Source organism: Camelus ferus, chromosome 1 (assembly GCF_009834535.1).
Source record: "Camelus ferus isolate YT-003-E chromosome 1, BCGSAC_Cfer_1.0, whole genome shotgun sequence".
Lineage (NCBI taxonomy): Eukaryota > Metazoa > Chordata > Mammalia > Artiodactyla > Camelidae > Camelus > Camelus ferus.
This window is the reverse complement of record NC_045696.1, coordinates 60,522,706-60,539,932: the sequence shown is the minus strand read 5'-3', so window position 1 is coordinate 60,539,932 and position 17,227 is coordinate 60,522,706. Positions and strand designations below refer to the sequence as shown.

The window sequence follows — 17,227 nt, the reverse complement described above, 5'->3', positions numbered from 1 at the left end:
ACTGGATGGCTCCACCTGCTTGCCTCCTGGAACTTAGCATCAGCTTGTCCAAAACTAAGTTTATCACCTTTCTCTCCAAAACGTCCTCTCTCTTTTGGTGATTTCTCTGTCACTGAAGCTAGAAACCTAGAAGTCATCCTGGGTTCCTTCACCCAGTTACTCTCCCTTAATGTCTAAATAATTCTCCAGTCTGTCCTCTTCTATCATCTTTTTCACACCTGCTCCAGTTTGGGCCTTCCTTGAAAGGCAGTGTCACCTGGAGCAGTGCTTCTCAAACTTCAGAGTTATCTGGAGGGCAGGGCATGTTAAACGCAGATTACTAGGCCCTGCCCCAGGAATGTCTGATTCCCTCCTCTGGGGTGGGACATGGTAATTTGCATTTCTAATGAGTTCTCAGGTGAGGCTGATGCTGCTGGCCTGGAACTACACTTTGAGACTCACTGGCATAGGGGTTGGTTTCAAATTTTGCGCCTCTTACTATGTGACTCTGGGTAAGTTACTTCATTTTTCTAGGTCTATTTTCTGGTGTATATCATGGTGATAAAAGTCTTACCTTTGAAAGTTGAATTAAATGAGATAATGTAGTAAAGCATTTACAATAAACCTGACAAGTAAGGCCTTATACAGGGTCATTATTTAGGCCCTCATCATCTTTCTCCTGGCCTCACTGCTGGCCTTCTCCATCCCAGAGAGATTCTCTATCTCTGAACACAGTCTCTCTGTTCGTGCTACCCAGTAACATTTCAACACATTCAAATCTCTTCCAGTTTTTAAAAAACCCACAGCCTGGCTTTGCCTCCATTCTTTCCTCCAGCCATCCTATCTCTGGCCTTTCCTTCATATCTGAGCATCTTGAAAAAATTGCTAGGATCGCTGTCTCAACTTCCGTTCTCACTCTTTAGTCCATCGTAGTCTGGCCTTTGAGTCCACAGTCTCCTAAGCCGGCTCTCTCTAAAATAATAAATGGCTTCCCAGGAGATTGCCGGATTTCCTGGACACTTGATCACACTACAGCATTTAATACTGCTGACACATCTTCTGTAGGAGGCAGTTTCGAAAATGGATCCCAGTGATCTCCACCTCCTGGTATTCACTCCCTTTTGTGATCCCCTCCCCTCGGGTGTGGGCTGAGCCTAGTACTTTTCTTCCAGTGAACGGCATAAGACAAAAGTGAGGTGGGATGTGACATGGCACTTCTGAGATTAAGTTATAGAAGACTTGCTTGCGCTTTTCCTTCTTGTATGTTTATTCTGTTGAAGTAAGCTCTCCATTGTGAGGTGCCCTATGGAGAGACCCACTTGAAGGGATCTAAGGCCCTCATCCTCACAGCTCTTGGGAAACCGATCCCACCGACAACTGGAACAGTTTGCTAACAGTTTGGAAGAGGATCACTTCCCAGTCAACTCTTCAGGTGAGACCACAGCCTTGGCTAACACCTTGATTGCCACCTTGTCTAAGAAACCTTAAAACAGAGGACCCAGCTAAGCAGTGCACAGAATCCTGCTCCACGGGAAGAGTGAGATAATAAATGTGCTTTGTTTTAAGCCACTGTGTTCTGGGGTCATTGTTACACAATAACAGATAATTAATATATCTTCCTCCTTGCTTTCCCAGGGACTTCCGCAAGCCCTGGTTTCCCTCTTAGCTCCCTTTCTCCTCTTTCTTTCTCTCTTTTATGGGCTCTTCTGATTTTGCTGGCTCTCACCTCCTGCTGCTTCCCAAGGTTCTTTGTTCTTCTCTGCAGACATTTTCTTGCCAATGTCACCCATTCAAATGCCATCTGTAATTGGTGACCCTCAAATTTATATCTCCAGCTCTTTTGAGGGCCAGGCCCGTATATGGAACTGCTTAAAGGTCATTCCCTCCTGGATGCTGGCCTCTTAGACTCAACATGTCTGAAGTGGAACTTATTATTTCCCACCAAATCCTTTATCCTCCTAAGTTTTCAGCTTCAGTGAACAACCATCCATTCAGTTGCTCAAACCAGAAACCCTAGTGTCATCTTTCATTTCTTTAGTCAACCAATATTTTTTGGAGCCCCTACAGCATGCCAAGCAGTGCTCTAGGTGCAAGGGGGAGCTTACAATCTTCTGGGGAGAGAGACAATGAAGATACTAAATAAATTTTGTACATAAAACAATAAAGGCTATTGGAAAAACTGAGCTAGCAGAGAATTGAATGTCATGGAGAGTGAATTGTATTAGATGGGATGGTCAGACTAGACTTCATAAAGGAAGAGACTTGAAGGAAGCAAGGACTGTGCCAGATGAATTTGGAAGGAGAGCATTTCAGGAAGAGGGACAGCTAGTTCAAAGGCCTTGATCAGGAACAAAACTGGGGGGTTTGAAAAACAGCAAGGTGGCCAGTGTGGCTTGAACACAGAGGACCAGGGTGAGATTATTAGAGATGAGGTCAGAGAGGTATCCAAGCCCAGATCACATGCAGCCTTACCGGCCATTGTAAGGATTTTGAGGTCTACTCTGAGTACAATGGGGAGCCACGGGAGGGTTTGGAGTGGAGAAATCACACAATCACTCTGATTACTGTCTTTAGAATAGGCTGTAGGGAAATAATTTCTTTTTTTTTTAATTGAAGTTCAGTCAATTACAATGTGTCGATTTCTGGTGTACAGCACAATGTCCTGGTCATGCATATACACACATATATTCATTTTCATATTTTTATTAAAGGTTATTACAAGATATTGAACATAGTTCCTTGTACTATACAGAAGAAACTTTTTTTTAAAATCAATTTTTGTATATAGTGGCCAACATTTGTAAATCTGAAACTCCCAAATATATCCCTTCCCACTCCCTTCCCCAGTAACCATAAGATTATTTACTATGTCTGCAAGTCTGTTTCTGTTTTATAGATGAGTTCATAGTGTCCTTTTTTTTTTAAGGCATATAAAAATCATTTCTTTTTCCTCTCAGCCCCCAAATCTTTTTTTGTCGCTAAGCCCCATTTGTTTTATTTCTTAAATGTATCTTGAATCCATTCACTTCTCTTAATTTCTGTTGTTACCACCTAAGTCAAACCAACAACTTCCCTTATTCATTCAATCAACTAATACTTGTTGAGTAGCTGCTATGTTCCAGGGACTAATCCTGTTCTCAGTGCTTGGGACATCGCAGTGAAAAAGAGCCTTACATTTCTCCCTTGAATTTATCGCTTTTAAAAACTTGCCATCCCTTAAATTGTCTTATGTAAATATTTGAGTACTTGTTCATTGTATCCTCTCCTCACTAACGTGTAAACCTTGTGAGATTAGGGACGTTTTCTGCTTTGTTCCCCAATTCTATTCTCGGTGCCTAGAACACCTTTCACATAAGACGTGCTCAATAAATACCAGTTGAATGAATGAACAAACTGCTGCAAGAACCTCTTAACCTCTATCCAGTGACTTTTAAACTTTCTTTGACCTTGACCTATACGCAGAAAAACATTTTACACTGTAATCCTGTAAAGACTCTTACACATGCATATGTGAATATAATATACTTAAAAGTATTGTAAAAAAACAAAAAACAAAACAAAAGGTATTGTTAGTGTCAAGCTGTTTGATCATTATTTATTCTATCCTACTATGTTTCAGTGGAAAAACCCTCCCAGTGACAACTTTAAATTTGATTTCAGAATCCCCTAATGGAATTTAATCAGAAGCTTGATGAACACAGCTCCGATGCATTCGCCACAACCAGAGTGTTCTTTCCAACTCAGGAATCTTGTCATGTTACTTCCCTGCATAAAATAATTCAATGGCAATCTCTAGGTGTCAAGCAGTTTTTCCCGAACGTCAGCCATTTAAGGTTGCTCATGTACCAGAGATAATGTATTTAAAATTTTGTCTGAATTGAATCACTTTTGTCACTCAGCCTCACCTTGAACAATTAAATAAGAGAAGTAATATGTTGGATGCATGCATTATTTATTTTCTAATGCATATAAAATCCATTAGCTACCAAAATTTAAAAAAACAGTCTGCACACCATCTAAAACCCTCTTTTTGGGGGGGAGGGATAATTAAGTTTATTTATTTATAGTTTAACAGAGGTACTGGGGATTGAACGTAGGACCTTGTGCATGCTAAGCATGTGCTCTACCACTGAGTTATACCCTCCCCTACTAAAGTCATCTTGCCTATCATCCAGCCACACTTTGGGGCAACCTGCTCTTGGGATAAAAGTCAGGTGTCTCAACTTTGCCTGTGAGGCGCTCTGCAGCTGGCTGGTTCTTTCTGCTGCACTCTCAGTTTTTTTTTTTACCACTTCCGGTGTTCATTCATTCTAAATGACCTGCAGGTCCCCTGAAGGCACTAAGCTCTCTCTGTCTCTAGGACTCCTTGCTCGCAGTCTCCTTCCCTTGCCCATAAATCCACCAGAACCCCCACCCCACCTCCTTTCAGGTCTCAACTTTAATCTCATGCTGGGAAAGCTGCCTGGCCTCGGGGCTGAGCTGTGTCCTCCCCAGGAGCCTGTGCAGCCCCGTCCTAGAGTGTGTCACCCTCAAGTGAAGCAGCTTCTTCATGTGTTTTATTCCAGCTGAAGACTGCAAGCTCCTTTTGGGGTGGGTAGGGGTTGGGGGAGAGTATTTTACTTACCATGGTATTTCTAATATTTACCACAGTACCAAATATTCAATAAGATTTGCCTGATGAATAAAAGAAAGATATATGGATTTCTCAAGGAAATGAACATTGCTAACACTCAGTACATTGCTTGATACATACGAGGCATTCAGAAAATATTGCTAAGTGGTTGAAAGAAGTCTGTTCCTCACCCTAAGACATTACCTTTTAAAAAAATTATTTGAGAGGTGGTCTCAAATTCAAATGGCTTTGCCCTATGGGGCATTATTCTCTCCTCTCTGCCCAGGGGGAGGTCGGTAGTGGGTCAAAATGTCTATCTGTGGTCTAAGAGACTTTTGGTCCCTCGATAAACAAGCTTGCTGAGACAGAGGACAGAGCTGGTTGGGAAAGCCGCAGCACAGTGGGGATATGTATCTGTGTGTTTTTCTCTTACTCAGTGCAAAGCAGCTATAAAGTAAATATTAAACGTTTGACAGACTCACAGACAGAAAACAAACTTATGTTTACCAAAGGGGAAAGCAGGAGGGATAAATTAGGAGTTTGGGATCAGCAGACACAAATTACTCTATATAGAATAGATAAACAACAATGTCCTACTGTATAGCACAGGGAACTATATTCAATATCTTGTAATAAACTATAGTGGAAAAGAATCTGAAAAAGAATATATATATGTATAATTGAATCACTATGCTGTACACCAGAAATCTTCACAACATTGTAAATCAACTATGCTTCAATAAAAAAGTAGATGTTTGAATTATATTAAAATCCATGCTTTATGCATGATTTTCGTGCATTTAATGTTGTTTTACTACAAATCCAAATTTTGATGTCATTATCCCCCTTTTCTGAGATGCCAGAATACAACCTATGCAATTTTTAAGACTGATGGTATCAATCTTTCTTACAGCAATGTGCCATAGGGATATATAATTAAGGTTTTACAGTAACTAAATTGTACTCGAAGACTTATTTTTCTTTTTTGTAGTAGCTCTACTATCTGGCATTTGGGGAATACAATATTTGGTACAAGAAGAGTTTCTTAATACTGATGTTTAATCTTGTAAACACCAAAACATTAAAAAATAAAAATGCTGGGAACTGTCTCAAGATATTGCACCCTCCTCTGGCTTTTTAAACAAAATGCTCTAAATATTAATGGTTCTTTGTTGACTTGAGGCTCTTCCTATGGATACCAGTTATTTGGATGTCTGTGCTAGAGGTCAGGGGAGCACACACACAGACTCAGATGATATGGAGCCCGAGGTTAATGGGACGATCATTTTAATGGTGACATTGAAACTTATTTTCTTACAAACAAAACTAAACCCCAAGTCAGCTGTACCCTTCCCCATTTTTTCATAAGGGGAGAATAAATCTTACGTAGCTGCAAACTCTTCTTTGGGAAAGAGTAAAACAATTGTCTTCAAGAAATATCAATTAGCAAATGAAAAGGTGAAACAGCCTCTTCCCACCAGAAAATTATCCACTTTATCACTAATGCTCTCATTTCCACCCACGACCGCTGCCATAGATCACTTTCACCTAATTTTCAGCTTGCATTTTCTCTTCAGCCTTACTTGTTCACATTTTGTTCATGGAGTATGGAGAAGTATTCTGCAGTCATTTCCAGGTGTGTGTGTGTGTGTGTGTGTGTGTGTGTGTGTGTGTGTGTGAGAGAGAGAGAGAAAGGATTTGCTTCAACACTCACACATTTTTTAATTACCAGGAGATAAATGTCTCTCTAAATGTGAAAGACCTGCGTCATGTTTGATATTGGTACAGAATTTCCCATGTAAGTTTTAGATGTATGAACAAGGTGGAAAGTATTGTTTTGCTATCAGAAAGATATGTGGGTTCCATCACTGACGGAACCCAAAGCACCCTGTACATACCTCAATGTTATCACAGCATAATTATGCTGAAATTCTCTCACTTTTTATTGGTCTCCTCCATTAGTCTAAGAGCTTCTCATGAGCTCAGGCCACGTCCTAGCCTTCTTTGAACCTCAGCATTTGTGTTCTTATGTAGCTGCATAATCTTCCGGGAAGTGTTAAATGGTTGCCTTTATGAAAGATCAATTTGGGAATGAAAAGGGAACACAGTCTCAACCTCAGCACTCCATTCTCTTGAACTTTCACCCGTGTCTTCCCCTGGATCCCTCCAAACCAGAGTTATCTCACAGCTGATGGACTTTAGTGCATCCCAGGGCCTCTTTTGCTGAGCCTTGCACGTAGGCTTTTAATAAATGTTTACCCTGAACACTGGCAGGTAGAAAGATGATCATTTTAGGGAAGCTGAGTTCCTCATTGTGTTGGTCTCCATGACTGTTTAGCAACAGGGTATTTTTAAGAATCTCTGGTGAGCCTGGAATTCTGACATGACTTTAAATTGTAAATTATAAAAAGATAGTAAAAACAAGAAAGAAACAATTCATCTCTGCAATAAATCACACTATCTGGCAATAAGCTAACGTATGAAATCTTTGAAAACTCTAGAATGATAAAAATTTCCATTCTATTTTATGGAAACCCAGTTTTTTTTTCCTTTTTTTAATTGAAGTACAGTCAGTTATAATGTATCAATTTCTGGCATACAGCACAATGTTGCAGTCATGCATATACATACATATATTCATTTTCATATTCTTTTTCATTAAAGGTTATTACAAGACATTGAATATAGTTCCCTGTGCTATACAGAAGAAACTTTTTTTTTAAATCTATTTTTACATATAGTGGCTAACATTTGCAAATCTCAAACTCCCAAATTTATCCCTTCCCACCCTCTTTCCCCAGTTACCATAAGATTGTTTACTATGTCTGCAAGTCTATTTCTGTTTTGTAGATGAGTTCATAGTGCCCTTTCTTTTCTTTTTTAGATTCCACATATGAGTGACATCATATGGCATTTTTCTTTCTCTTTCTGGCTTACTTCACTTAGAATGACGAACTCTAGGTCCATCCATGTTGCTGCAAATGGCATTATTTTATTCTTTTTATGGCTAAGTAGTATTCCATTGTATAAATACACCACATCTTCTTTATCCAGTTACCTGCTGATGGACATTTAGGTTGTTTCCGTGTCTTGGCTACTGTATATACTGCTGCTGTGAACATTGGGGTGCATGTATCTTTTCAAACTAGAGTTTTCTCTGGATATATGCCCAGGAGTGGGGTTGCTGGATCATATGATAAGACTATTTTTAGTTTTTTGAGGAATCTCCATACTGTTTTCCACAATGGCTGCACCAAACTACATTCCTACCAGCAGTGTAGGAGCATTCCCTTTTCTCTATAGCCTCTCCAGCATTTATCGTTTGTGGACTTTTGAATGATGGCCGTTCTGATTGATGTGAGGTGATACCTCATTTGTAGTTTTGATTTGCATTTCTCTGATAATTAGTGATATTGAGTATTTTTTCATGTGCCTATTGGCCATTTGTATGTCTTCACTGGAGAATTGCTTGTTTAGGTCTTCTGCCCATTTTTGGATTGGGTTGTTTGTTTTTTTATTATTAAGTTGTATGAGCTGTGGAAACCCACAGCTTTAATATATATAACAGTAGTTAACTTGTCTTCATTCTGCTTAAACTTTGGGAAAGAAGAGGTAGGAACTTGATTTTCTAATATTTGCTGGGTAGAAAATAGCAAGCATCTTTATAATAGATCAATTTCATCAGCCTTATAAATAAAATTATTCAGGCAAAGATTACACTCAGAAATAAATTCTCTGAATAATGTTACTTTTTTTTTCAGCAGTTTAATTGCTTATTCTTTTCCTAGCTCCAACTATCATATATCCGCTTTAAATTTTTTCTTTTGTTTTCAACTTTATTTTATGTTAGTTTGCATGCTAACTTTTTTAAAAATCAGTTTTTAAAGTAGACTTACTTTATTTTTATTTTACTTTTTGAAGTGGGGGGTAATTACGTTTACTTATTGATTTACTTATTTTTTTTAATACAGATACTAGGGATTGAACCCAGGGCCTGGAGCATGCTAAGCACTCTACCACTGAGCTATACCCTCTTATATATCTTCTTTATTCCCCAAGATTCATTCTCTAAGATATTTTTCCACTTAAGCTAGTTTTTGTACTGGAATAGTTTCTATCTTTTCCCTTGCTACAACTCACTTGCAGGAACTGACTTTTTGCCCCTGATGAATTTTGTTTTTAGGAAATTTGGTTCAGCACCATCTTTAAATCCTTTTTAATAGAAAGAATAACAACAAGAACAATAATATCTACAACACATAGAACATTTGTGCCAGATATTATTCCAAATACTTTATATGTATTAACATTTAATATTCTTAACAATTCTAAGAGGAAGTTACTATTATTAGCCTCATTTTCGAGACGGGGTACTTAACAACATAGAGAAGTTAAGTAACTAAGTATGCCTGCTTCACTTATTCATGTTACCTGCTTGGCTTGTTGGGCATTTAAATTTGCCACCTGTGGACTGCATCCTGAGCGCCTTATGTATATCACTTCCCAAAATAAATTTCTATACCTGCTTAACAGATGTTTTCTGGAGCCATCTGTCAAAAAACAAAAAAGATATAAGCTACATATACTTATTATCTTGAGAAACTTTATAACTTACCCATGAGATGTGTGTTTCTCTCCTGTGATATGAAATCCTTCAACAAAGAGGGGTATGTGAACTTGTTTAAAAGGAAATTAGGAGTTGGAGAGATAGCATGCATGCTGTTCGGGAGCCAGTCTTGGGGAGAGACAACCCCTTTTTAAAAGAGAAAGAACCAAAATGAGATATCATACATACCTATTAAAACAGCTAAAATTTAAAAAGTGGTAATACTAAGTGCTGGTGAGGATTAGGAGAAACTGGATCTCTCTTACATTGTTGGTGGGCATGTAAAATGATACAGCCACTCTGGGAAATAGTTTGATGTTTTCTTAAAAAAATTAAACATGTACTTACCATATGACCCATCAATCATAATCTTAGGCATTTACCCCAGAGAAATGAAAACTTAAGTTCACACAAAAACCTGTACACAAATACAGTTTTATTTGTAATAGCAAAAAGATTGGAAACAACCCAAATGTACTTTACCTGGGGAATGGATGAACAAACCCTAGTACATCCACAGAATGGAATACTAAGAAATAAAAAGAATGATAACTGTCACAACATGGACAGGACTCACAGGCATTATGTTTAGGTAAAAACATCAAAAGTTTACATCTTTATGATTCCATTTATATAACACTCTTGAACTGACAAAACTATAGAGATAGAAAACAGATTAGTGGTTACAGGGGACAGGGATAGAGTTGGGGGGTGAGATGGGGAGGTAGATTTGTGAAAACAAAAAGGTAGCATGAGATGGTTTTTGTGTGTGTGTGTGGTGATAGAACAGTTTTAAATCCTGGTTGTAGTGGTGACACAGATTAATCCATGGAATGAAACTGCACACACACACACACACACACACACACACACACACACACACACACACACACAAATGTTTTTTAAAAACTCGTAAAAGTAAGTTCTATAGTTTGGTTAATGATAATGTATCATTGTTAATTTCCTGGTTTTGATATGTTACTAAAACTTTTTAAGATGTTGCCATTGGGGGAAGCTGGGTGAAGGGTAAATTGGACTCTGTACTATTTTTGCAATTTCTTGTGAGTCCATAATTATTTCAAAATAAAAAACAAAAAAGGAAAGTAGGCTGAATGCCTAGGGCTGGGGTCTGGGGAGGTGAGCAAGAGGAGCATGAAGAGGCAAACTGGGGCTGAGAAATATTTCCAGAGGTTTAACCTACCAAAGGCTTGAACTTGCTCCCCATCATCACTACTGCTGTCACTACCTCTATTGTGCTCTTTATTCTGCCCATGTTAGACAGCTGTTTCTCTATTATTTCTTAGTTCTGGTGCTGAGCAGAGAACTAGATCTATTCCTGATAGTATTACTAATCTTCAGGCCTTCAATCCTTTTCAGTTATTAGTTTTCCTATTACCTAATATTCAGAGTCTGCTTCTTTGCTGCCAGAGGTATTTTTTTAACATCTGAATTCGATGCCATTGCAGATGCTAGAAGTTGCCAGAAGGCTGTCTTCCAGATAACTGTCTCTTGCTCTAGCTTGTATCAATGGTTTGTTGCAATTAGCATTCGGAATATGCCCTGCCATCTTATTAAAATTTTTATTTTTTAATGGAGAGAGCACGTGTAGAGTTGACTGTGAAACTGTGGTTTATCCTTGCTCTTCTTAGTTACCTGTGTTTAAATTAAGCCGAACCTCTGGGCCTCTGCTATTTCTAAACAGGCATCACGATTTACTAAGGTTAATGCCTGGGGGAACATTAACCTTGCAGACACTAATCTAATTCAGTGCCATCACAAGTGCATAATGCAGATTGGAGTTTTGCCAAAAAACACTATTCAAATGAAGATTCAGTTGGCAAGGGGTGGTTAGGTGGGTGTGGACAAGGGAATGAGAACTTCAGAAATGGTTATATAGGTATTTTAATGCTTTTCCTTTCCCTCTCCCCTCAGAGGTTATGTTTAAGTATCGCAGAGAGACGCTTAATAAATCTTCAGACTATTTTGAAGAAATCATAATGAAGGTGTTTCATCCCATGGTATTTCTGATGTTCATGATCACTCAACATTCACTAAGCATCTTTCATGTTACGTGGCTGACCTTGTGCTAGGGTGCAGACACAAAGATGAGTAATTGTAAACCATCACAGTACGCACCAGCACCTCAGGGCACTCAGTGATGTTAGTTGAATGAAGGCACCACTAAGGAGGTCACAATTTGGCAAAGGTCACCGAAAGGGCCTCCAAGGGTTGAGACATCAACTGTGCAATTCTAGCTCCACATAGACCAAGTCTTTGACACACAGACGGAGGTTTGGGCCCCAGGTGAAGTGAGCGGGAAATACCACCGAAAGACCTTGCGCAATAGGGTCCAGGGCCGGATCTCCTGATCTTCAATGCTCACACTCTGCAGGCGTTTGCAGACACTAACGGGGCTTGCTAGTTTCAAGGGCGCAGGGGTGTCGCTTCCGGTAAAAGGTGGCATTTAGGGTGACAGAGGTCCACGACTGGAGGTCGCAGGGGAGAGGGTTAGGTAAGAGAGGAGAAACGAAAAAGTCAAAAAATTTCGGCAGATAACCTTTCATTTAGGTCCCTGCCCCTTCCTTTTCCCCGGGCCTGAAATGCACACGACCCCCCAGTTCTCCGCTTCTCTGGGCGATAGGTACTAGTTAAGGCTGAAGACGGACCCCCATCTCGAAAACATTTCTTTAGTTCTAATATTTTTCAGACTGCTTTCTTCTCAGGCTCAGCCTAGGGTACCCGTGGTTCAGAGCCAGCTTCCCCGGCCACGGTCGCCTGGTGACACGCAGGCGCCGGAATAGAAGCCACGCTGGGTCGTCCCAGCCAGGTCCCCGGCCCAGGGAGGGCGGGTGCCGCGGAGCGCTTCCCGTGTGCGGGGCTTCCCACAATGCACCGCGCCGGCAGTGGCGGCGACCGCGGCGACGCTCTAGCCGCGGCATGTCTGCGTCTCTACTGCTCTGGGAGGAGGAAGAGAAGGAGGAAGAGGAGGAGGAGGGGGAGGAAGAGGAGAAAGGCGCAGGGGTGGGAGCTGTTGCCGAAGCTGCCACAGCAAAAGTTCTCCCCCCTCCCCCCTTCCCCTCCTCTGAAGGCCCCTAGAAAGGTTGAAGCTGCCGCCGCCTGCAGTCGGTGACCGCGCGACTCGGCGCCCGCCCGCGGTAAAGTGCTCGGCCTGGCAGGCCCGGGCCCGGGGGAGGGCGGGGGAGGGGGGCGGCGCGCGGGGGGAGTGCGCGGCGGTAACGGCCTGACCTCGGGGGGAGCGAGCCGTGGCGAGGCTGGGGGTGGCCAGGGAACCGGCCGAGGCCGAGGGAAACGCAGGAGCTCGCTGGGGGACAGGAGGAAACAGGGCGCGGATGGTGGGTTGGGGGGTGAGAAAGGATAATGACGGGGATGGCTGAAGCGAGAAGGCGGCCTCCGAGGCCTGAGGGGGGTGTCAGAGGTAGGGAAGAAGGTGGGATGATTGCACGGGGTGGCCGGAGGGTGCTGGGTGTGGGTGTGAAAAGCCTAGGGAGACACCGGGTCTCTGTCTGCCGTGCCTGGTGCAGTGCTTTATGCACCGCAGGCCTCAGGCACTGTTGCTGCCTGAATGTGTTCTTTGGGAGAAGGGAAGGGCAAGGGTTGGAGAAAAGGGAATCCTTGCAGGAAACGTAGTGGGAGCGTGCACTGGAAGAGAGGCCGGAGGGAAAGATGCTGGGTAGGTGGAGGAATGCAGGGGGTGGCTGTGGAGGAGTCTTGAGGATTCCGGGAGCGGGGGGTGGTGTTCATTGTGCAGATACATTAGGTATTTCGTTATGGAAAGAACTGAAGCGTTTCTAAGGGAAGGAAAGAAAGGATGTAAGGAGTTTCCTTGAATAGAAAGGATACGTTTAAAGCAAGAGGGATTGCTAAATACTAGAGAATATGAAGAGAATGCGTGATAGCATAGACAGATGTAGCAGAATTAATAAGTGTTGGCCCAAGGACTAAAGAGTTATTCCAGATGGGCCAGGATGGCCTAGTTCCGAACCTGTTTGGGCTCTTCTGTAGATGACATCTGGTAAGTGTGGGTACCAGCAGCGGTTGGGGTCACTGAGAATTAGATCTTGGTCTGTAGTTTGGTCTGAGACATTTTAGACCTGCACCGGTGAATATGAGAATCTCTGAGCCAGACCTTAAGAAAACGCCTGGCCTACAGGGATTCTCTAGGCCATGGAGTTTAGGTTTTAGCAAATTTGAAATATCACTTACACAGAGGCTGGGTGAACACTATACTGGCAGATGCTGGAATGGAAATTACTTGACTTGGCGGTTTTCTTCACTGCCCAGTTTATCTGGTCCAAGAGGACTGTTGCCATATTATTCAGCTTGGGTTGCAGTACACAGGGTTATAATTAATGGTGGGGAGAGTCCATGCATGGTGGCCCTTCTTTGGAGGCTCCATTTGTAGTTCAGATTAGTCTAGTTGACTGAATTGGTTCCATAACTCTGCGGCTGGGGGAGGTCTTTTGCCATTCACAGTTCCTGAATGTATACCCTCATTGAGGCTTGGTGGTGTTGAAGAAAATGTATTAGCCTACAAAGTGTGGGCCTGCAGAGTGGAGGATTAGAATGTCTGTTTTGGTCTTAAGTTGCAGGGAGGTCAGGACTGGTCGTCTTGAGGTCTAGGGGAACCTGAAGAGACTGGATGATTCTAGAGTCAGGCTGGAGGGAATATTAGCATTTCCATATCAGGAAATGTACCCAGGCTATTGGATTTGCTGAGCTCTCACAAGACCAGATTTCCAAGAGAGAATTCTGGTCTAGAACCATACCTTTCTAGACCAGAGAGAATTCTGGTCTAGAACCATACCTTTAAGATTATTCACCTTTTGTTATTAAGAAAGATTGTATACACATTACATTGTAATGTTGATTCAGCTGAGGAGAGGGAAGTGTGAAAGGTCTTTTTATGGAACTAGAAGATGGAAGGATTAATGGAGAAGAGGGAAAGAAATTTGGGAGAGGGATGGGAAAATTTATTTACTTATTTAGCAAATAGCTCTAAAGGAGGGTAATTAGCATTTGAGTGGAAAGGGGCTTTTATTAAAATTTTTATTCTGGAAATAATTCAGGATTATTTTTTTAAAAATTGGAAAACTTTATGTCAGTACATTTAGAGTTAACTCGCTCCTTTTAAGGGCTTCAATATATTACATAGTTGGATGTACCCATTTCTATTGCCATCATAGTATGAGAAGGTCTGTTTTCCTTCCCCTCACCAGCACTGTATATTGTCAGCTCTTTTAATTTTTGTAAGTTGAATGGGTTTAAATAGAGTATTTTATTATTGTTTGTCTCTCCTTTAAATTACATGAAATAATACATGAAAATAATTTTAAAAAATTGTCCTGAGGGAGCTTATAATGAAAAGCAGTAACCCCTGTCTCACCTGCCCATTGCACTGAAAAGTCCCACTTTTCAGAGACTACTTCTAAGTGTTAATTTTTGTAGTTCTTATCACGCTTTTCCCTAGATCTCCAAGTAATATGCATGTACTGTTACTTCTTGATTGATCAAAATGACATTATAAAGGAGTCAAAATTTTGACTTCTTACTGTGAGTGGAAAGGATTTGTGTTACTGTCATTATTTCCTTTTCCTTCTTTCCAAACTTTGATAGTTATTATTTTAGCTTTTTTATTTGATGTCTTTATATCTTTAATATTCTTTAAGAAAAAACATTTAAAATTTAGACTGGAAAAACTGGGTGAGATGATTAAAGAAAGTTTGATGATGGACCTATAGCAAAGACTAGGCTGTAGAAAACAGCAACTTTGCAGCGTTAGGGTTGCTGGTTAGAGATGAAGAGTGGTGGTTTGGCAGTGATAGTTGTTCATCTTGGAATTAGTTACCAGGTCTACTGTGCAGAATTCTTTGACAGTCTTGTAGAGAGTTTCAGTGTGGGTAGTCTGGGAATAGATTAAAATGATCCTTGATTGTTCTTTCCAGGCTTCTTTGGCAATTCTTATGTTTCTTAGGAAGGAATGAATTGGTGTGGAGATGTGTTTCTGCTTTGTGGAGGAGGGAGGGAGGGATGGGGAAATGTGATAAGAGGGAGAAGAAGAGGGCCAGGATATGATGGAGATGGTGATAATTTTGTTGGAGGCTGGAAGAAAAGTAAAGAATTCTGAGGACATTTGGATATAGTTAATTGTGAAGGGGATTTAAATTACAATGGTGAGACAGATTTGTGGCAGTTTTAAGGAAATTGTCATATTTAAGTCATTAATATGTGGGGAATATGGTGGAAAAAGAATACTGCTCATGTATTACGATAGATTCATAAAATATTGGTTTTGAAATTTTTGTATGAGGTACAACATCACTGAGTCAGGGTGTTGGATATTGGGAGTGTAGAAAGATCTTGCTCCCCTTTTCAAAAGTATTGTTTTAGGTAACTCCACCTCTTGAGAATCTTCCTTACTTTGAATTAGAACAACATTCACATGTAGATTCTATACTGCTGAATATTGCTTTTGTTTTGGGGAATTATTTTCTCTTTGTTTTGCAAATGGTAGCTAGATTGTAACCTGCTCTAGAGCTAAGACTTTCTTTAATCTTGGGGGAAACTCACAACAGCTTGATCCTTAGTGCTTAATAAATACCTGTTGAATGATAGAAAGTAGTGTCCACCATTACTGGTAATAATGGGACTGTGTGAAATTGCTGAACACTGTGAGGTATTATAGACAAAATTGTGTGTATGTGTGTGTGTGTGAGAGAGAGAGAGAGAGACAGAGAGATAAGTACAAAAGGAATATCTGACTTTTGTATTTTAGGACGAAGGTCTTTAGATTTAAGGGAAGACAACAGAATGGATTAGAATGGAACTGAAACAATCCTGCAAAAACATCTAATGGGCGGCACCAAAGGTTCTCTTCTAATGTGAGGCTAGTTTAATCTGAATGAATCTGGTCTGGACCTGGGAGCTGGTTAATTTGGATTTTCTTACCTGAGGCCTAAGTGAGTGCTTAGAGATTGTATCTGTTTTAAGAATCTGCTTGATTTAATTCACTTTGAGGATAATAAGTGTTAGATGAAGTTTCTATCCTCAAGGAATTTATGGTATTTATATTCTTTTAAGGGGAGAAAGACAGTTGTGAAGTAATTCCGTAACAGTGTAAGATTTCAGAAAATTGATATTTTTCTCTTTTTCCCCCCACACTTCCCTGGGTCTCCCACAATCTGCATTTTCCTCATCATTCTCCATTATTTCCTAAAAATTCCCTGTCCCTTCCACTATTCTTTTCCTTCCCCAGAATCCCCATCTTTCCCATAATTCCACATGTATCCCCAAATTCCCCATCTTTCCTACCACTCTCTCAATTACCCTTTCTTTCACAAAATTACCCAATCTTTCTCCAAATGTCCTGTTATATCCCACAGTTCTCACCCTCTGACAGTTGTTTCTGTCCCACCTTCAGTCGTTTCATTGCTCCAGCAATCTTCCATTCTCTCCCACAATCCTCAGTTCTTTCAGAAAATTGACTTTTTAATACAAGTATCAAAAGTATACCTCCAAATGAGAATTTTTGTAATTTGTTAATCAACTTTCAGAAGTAGTGTTGAGAACTGTTTTGGAACACCTTTCCTGATTTATTGTCTGAGCCTCCTGCACATTCTATACAATACTTATTTATTGAGTACCTATTGTGAGCTGTTGGGGGTAGAAGTCTACAAAGATGAGTAAAACACTGTCCCTACCTTTTAGGAGTTCATAATCCCTCCAGGATGGTACAGTTAAAATTATACAAGGCATAATGTTATTCTGACTGGTCTCATTGGTGACAAATCTTTTTAGTTTGAAATACTTGATTTTTAGAAGTATTGAAGTTCTGTTATTATCAAGTAGAATAAAGAATAGTTTTGGTTCAAATTCAGTTAGACACAGAAATGAGGATGATTTTCTTAGTTAACTTATTAAGTAACTTTGGAAAACATTCCCAAAGAGGAATTTGGAAAATTTTTGAACAGTGGTGATTTTTCACATGGAGTTGGTTAGGTACTAGATGAATG

General features: G+C 40.5%; 1 protein-coding gene across 3 annotated transcripts in view; it reads left to right on the top strand.

Annotated features, from left to right (window-relative positions):
* Positions 1–12,143: 12,143 nt before the first annotated feature.
* The window catches only part of ZNF148 (zinc finger protein 148), a 106,479-nt gene continuing 101,395 nt past the window's right edge, over positions 12,144–17,227 (top strand). Inside the window, exon 1 of one of the 3 annotated variants that reach the window (XM_032480859.1) lies at positions 12,144–12,352. The gene's annotated coding sequence lies outside the window, so the exon portion shown is untranslated. Of the gene's footprint in view, positions 12,353–12,725; positions 13,231–17,227 lie in introns of those variants that run through there. The other 2 variants (XM_032480853.1, XM_032480856.1) reach the window with 2 other exon arrangements.